This window comes from Marmota marmota, unplaced genomic scaffold (genome assembly GCF_001458135.2).
Source record: "Marmota marmota marmota unplaced genomic scaffold, marMar, whole genome shotgun sequence".
Lineage (NCBI taxonomy): Eukaryota > Metazoa > Chordata > Mammalia > Rodentia > Sciuridae > Marmota > Marmota marmota.
Genome location: NW_025999982.1, coordinates 1,705,390 through 1,711,530, shown reverse-complemented (window position 1 = coordinate 1,711,530; position 6,141 = coordinate 1,705,390).

The following is a 6,141-nucleotide window of genomic DNA, read 5'->3' as shown; positions in this document are numbered from 1 at the left end:
TTAGATCTGTTTCTTTGATCCAGTTCTTGTAACAGGCGGCAAGACAGAACATGTCCTATAGGACATTTATCTTGAAGTTGGGTCACAGGTGATCTGCATTAGAATTTTCTGGGGCTTATGATGAAAATGTAGATTTCTGTACCTCTCTGAACCTGCTGAGTCAGAATCCCTGGGGCTGGAATCTGAGAATTTACACTTAAGCCTACTTCCTAGTAATTCTTAGGTAGACTAAAGTTTTAGAGGAATGAGTTAACTTGTTGGGTCAACTTGTGTAGTCTTAATAATAAAAAAAAATTATACTAAATATGAATTAATTGGGCAATTGGACATTTCACTGGTTTGAGGATGCTGATGATGACTTTGTCCAATATTTCTCAGTTCACCTGTTACTTCCAGTAGACTTGCTACCATATCTTCTATTGAAGTTTTCTTTTCCCCAGTAAATTTTCTTTCTGCTGGTACAAAGAAAAGCATCTCTGTTTTCCTTTTTAGATTTATTTTTTAATTAAAAATTTATGAAACATTTTTAGCTTTAATGACAATCCTTCCGGAGCCCGTTCAAAAGGTGGTCACGTGGTTGATGTTCTGGAGAACTGAACTGTGTATCAGCAGAGTTTGATAAGTATTTGTAAGCATTTATACTTACAGGGTCCTTTGGATAAAACAAGAGAAGACAGACACCATTATCCCATGGGAGAGCACACACTCTAGTTATGCAGACACTTAAACTGTGGTATTGAATGTTTTTAAAATTCTAAATCCCTCTCAGTAAAAAAAAATATTCAAATTCCTACCTACGTGTACACAGGCTTGTTTATAAATTGTCCTCATGTGCTAGTATGTTATTTGCTTATACACACTATAATATACATCATAACAAGTAAATTTAAAAGCTGTTGACAGTAATCAGGCATGGTGGTGCACACATGTAATCCCAGTGGCTTGAGAGGCTAAGGCAGGAGGATTGTGAGTTCAAAGCCAGCCTCAGCAACTTAGTGAGACCCTGTCTCAAAATAAAAAATAAAAAGGGCTGGGTATTTGGTAAGTGGTAAGTGCTCCTGGGTTCAATCCCTGGTGTGTGTGTGTGTGTATATATATATATATATATATATATATATATATATATATATATATATACACACATACATATATATGTATATACACTCGCTAAAAATAGAAATTTTGATATTTCCTTCCTATACTCCAAAGATCATTTGTGCATTCCCTGCAGTGGGCTCATATTTTACAGACCAGTGGTTTTGAAAACAATATGTGTCTACATATTGTTAGGTACTAAGTTCTAAATTACAGTAAAAAATGCTTTAGAGTGAAATAAGAACAAGTCCAGATTCCCTCTGAACTGGTCAATGAATTGAATATAATTCAGAAATGAAAATATATTCAATAAATAGGGGAAATTTTTGCTTTGGATTCATGGTATGGTCTAGTAAGAGGGAGACATAAATAACAACGAACAAAAACACATATGCAGAGGGCATAGAAACACAAGAAATTTGAATACTACTTCCTTCTGGTGAAATGTTTTGCTGCCCTTTATAGGTATATGCTGACATCTACAGGCTGCAATGTGCTAATGATTTTACTTAAAGTGAATGCTTTCCAAATGTAGTTAATTTTAATTAATTGATTGATTGATTAATTAAAAATTTTAGTACTGAGGATTGAATCCAGGGTCACATTAGCACATCACCACAGTACCCCACCCCCAACTCTTTAAAATTTTATTTTGAGACAGGGTATTCCAAAGTTGCCCAGCCTGGTCTTGAATTGTAATCCTCCTGCCTCAGGCTTCTGAGTAGCTAGAATTACCATGACAGGCTAATGTGTGAATTAAAAAATATATATTTTACTAGAAGATTAAATAATTTAAATTAGTTTAGTAATTCAAATTAAAGACATTTTTTTAAACCAAGGATTGACCCCCAGAGGCACTTAACCATCAAGTCACATCTCCAGCCCTTTTATTTTTTCTTTTGAAACAAGATCTCATTAAGTTGCTTAGGGCCTCCCTAAGTTGCTGAGGCTGGCTTTGAGCTTACCTCAGCCTCCCAAGGCACTGTGATCACAGGCATGTGCCACTGTGCCCAGCCAGTAATTTGAATTTTTTTAGAAGGCAAACTAGTTGTTGTAAATTTTCCTTATTTTAGTTATTTATACATCCAGTCTTGGTGTCCAAGACTGCATGAAGGGAAATTATATATATAATGGTTTAGTCAGTCATAAAAATGAAATGATGTCATTTGCAGGAAAATGGATGGAACTTGAGAACATTATGTTAAGTGAAATAAGTCAAACTTAGGTCAAGGGTTGTATGTTTTCTTTCATAAGTGGAAGCTAGACAGGAAAAAGGAAAAGAAAGGAGGTGGGGATTTCATGAAAATTAAAGAGAGATCAGTAGTGTAAAGAAAAAGGACCCCGGGGGATGGAGGAGGGGAGGGTAAGGGGAAATGATATTCCTCGAATTTTATTGTTATATTGTGCGCATGAATGAATATAGAACCACAAATCCCACCATTATGTACAACTATAAAGTACCAATAAAAAATATGGAAAACAATAAAAACAAACCTCATCATTAGCTTTGTTAGGAAAGAGACTGTATCTGTCTTAAGAAGCTCCCTACATGACATAAGGCTCATGGTGGATACCTGAGAATGTCTTCTAAATGACTGAAATGTATTTGTTTAAGGAAATCTGTTACAAATCATTTAGTAAAATTAAAACCAATTAACAGTTGGTAAAATATATTTCTAGTGTTCATAAATGGACAAAGCTGTCATTTCAGTAAGCCAGTGGGCATGTCTGAGTGGCATGGTTAGTACAGATTCATATCTGGAACACAGTTCACACAGCGTCACACTTGTTTAGGAGCTGGAGCTTAAAGAAACTAGAAAAAGCTTGCCCAAGGCCACATCATTACTTAGGGGCAGTTATTGTAATATGTAACAAATTATATGTGATTGTTGTCTTTCAAAGGGATTATTACAGGTTTTCTTAAAGAACCATCCTCTTTCTACTATCCAAAAATAATTCAAGCTCTTTCTTGTTTTCTGCAGGAGCAGATTACATAGGGCTAGGATAGTATTTTGTAGAACTTAAAACTTTACATTTATTTTACAATACTTAAGGATTCTCAAGTGTTTAGTGAAAAATATTAAAAACACGTGCCACAGTTTTTATCTTAATTGTCCCCTAGAGGTCCTTGTGGTAAAGTCTTAGTCCCCAGCTTGGTGCTAGTGAGAGGTGGTGGAAAACTTAAGGGGCGGGGCCTAGTGGGAGGTCTTCAGGTCACTGGAGGCAAGTGCTTGAAAAGGAAAGTGGAAGACCAGCCCCTTCCTCTTGCTCTCTTTTCCTTCCTGGCCATGAGGTGTTGTCCTCTGCTATATGCACTCGCCATGATGTGCCACCACAGGCATGAAGCAATGGGGCCGACTGATCATGGACTGAAACTTTTCCAACTATGAGCCAAATAAAAATTTTTTCTTTGTAAGTTGATTATCTTGGTTATTTGTTACGGTGACAGAAAGCTGACTGAACATGGAGGTTTAAAAATCTTCATCAGATAATTCTAGCATTTCTTTCATTTTATTTTTGGCTTCTATCTGTTGCTTTTATTTTTTCATTCAGCTTGAGATATTCTTGGTTATTGATACTAAAAATGATTTTCCCTTGAAACCTGGACATTGCATTATGTCTTGGTGTCCAGGCACAGATGAAGGTATAAGGCTCTGGGTCTTATTTAAATTTTCTGTTTTAGGTGATTTCTTCTAACAGCACTCTGGCAGGGTGGTGGGTGAACTTCATCACTCTCCAGGTACGGGTAGAAGTCCACCCAGCCTCCATTGACACCTCAGATGAGTCCTCATTATTGCTGAATGGGGGTGGGAATTCTGGATCCCCACTAGGTGTTCACTCATACCTTGCTGTCTGGTTGGGGTGAAAGTGCCAGTACTATTTTTCACGTGACCTCCACTGACACTAAGCAGGGAGAGTGGGGGGAAGGGTGGTGAATAGAGTCAGGGGTGGTTGCCCGATTAGCTCTTGGTGGTGATGAAAATCCTGACTCTCCACTAGGTATTACCTTTCCCCTAAGAGGGGAAAAAGAGGGGTGCCTCATTACAGATGGATGGGGGTGGAAGTCTAGATCCCACTGACACTATTGAAGTCTGGGTGGTCAGAGAACTCATTTCCTCTGAGAGTGGATGAACATCCTGGCTCCCTAGTCACCTTCTCTGATGTCACCTGGTGTGTGTGTTGGGGGCCTCATTACTGCATGGTGAAGGTGGAAGTCTAAACTGTTTGCCTGGCTTTTGCTGATGGGGATAGAATCACAATTTTTCTATGTGGTGTTTGGCTGGAGTAGAGCAGTTATTGTCTAAAAATTGTCCATTTTGCTATGTTGCTCTCCTCCCCTTCTCCCCCACTCCATGGCTATGAATATTTTGGGTTTCTGGCTTCTTTAGTTGCAATTCTTAGATATATAAAACAAATGGAAAACTTGGGGAATTCACTGTGGTTCTAAAGTCCCTAGTCAGTCTGCCTTCCCCACACCTTTTAGAGTCTTCTAGTGTTTGCTTTTATATATAATGTCAAGGGTCTTAAATGTACTTAGGAGGAGGAATAGAGAAAAGTACACCTACTCTCGCTTTTGGAAGCAGAAATTTTCTCCCCATGCATTTTGAAGTTGGCAACAAAGTTTTTATCATAAGTTAAAATAAAGGCTAGTTTGGGCTAAGTGTTGGAATTTTAACAACAGAAGCTTTCCATAGTTTAAAAACTGTATATGCAAGATGTTATACACTCCATCATCTGTTTCACAAATATAAACATTCAGACATTTTGCATTGTTTCTCTTTCCTCAATTTCACACTCAACTTGCCTACCAGAATTTTATTCTAGATTTGTACTTGCAAATTTTTTGGTCCATCAACATATCACACTTCTCTGCAATAGTATAGTCAATATAAATTTAACATTTCTAAGGCTAAAATGTTTTCTTTTGTTTGAGTTATTGCATTTAGAAAGAGTATACAATAGAGCAAAATAGTATAAATTTATTAGACATTTTGATAAATATAAGAAGCAAGATTATGTCAGCAATGAATCTGTTATACAGATACATGGAGCTTTTCCAATGAATTTAATGTATCTGTAGATGAAATATAGTATGAAAAATAGTTATTTCTAGATTTAGACAGCTTAGAATCAGTTTTATTTATTTTTATAATTTTTTTGTAGTTGTAGATGGACAGCATGCCTTTATTTTATTTGCTTATTTTTTTAATGTGGTGCCAAGGATGGAATCCAGTGCCTCACACATGTCAGGCAAGCGCTCTGCCACTGAGCCCTAGCCCTAGCCCCAGTTTAATTTATTTATAAATGATTTTTATTGTGATATTTAAGGTATGCAACATGATGTTATAGAATACATATAGACAGTAAGATGGTTACTATAGTGAAGTACATTAACATTCATCGTCTCTCGTTACTCTTTTTTTTTTTTTGCGTGGTAAGAGCAGCTAAAATCTAATTTAGTAGTAATTAGCATCAATTTGATTTGAATTATCCATTTGTATATGTAAGCACTTAGAAACTTTGGCATATAATTAAGAGGATGGGGACTGGGGCTGTAGCTCAGTGGTAGAGCATTTGCCTAGCATGCGTGAGGCACTGGGTTCGATCCTCAGCACCACATAAAAATAAACAAATAAAATAAAAGCATTCTGTTCATCTACAACTACAAAAAAAATAATGTGTCCACATTAAAAAAAAAAAGATGGGAATGAATAGAATTTTGTTATAGCGATTTTTCTTAATTATTTAAATTTCTGCAGAATTTTATTTCCTAAATCACAGTGAGCTATTATCAAAAATTATTATTATTATTTTTTTCTTTCTTTTTTTTTTTATTTTTTATTGTTGGCTGTTCAAAACATTACATAGTTCTTGATATATCATATTTCACACTTTGATTCAAGTGGGTTATGAGCTCCCATTTTTACCCCATATACAGATTGCAGAATCACATCAGTTACACATCCATTGATTTACATATTGCCATACTAGTGTCTGTTGTGTTCTGCTGCCTTTCCTATCCTCTACTATCCCCCCTCCCCTCCC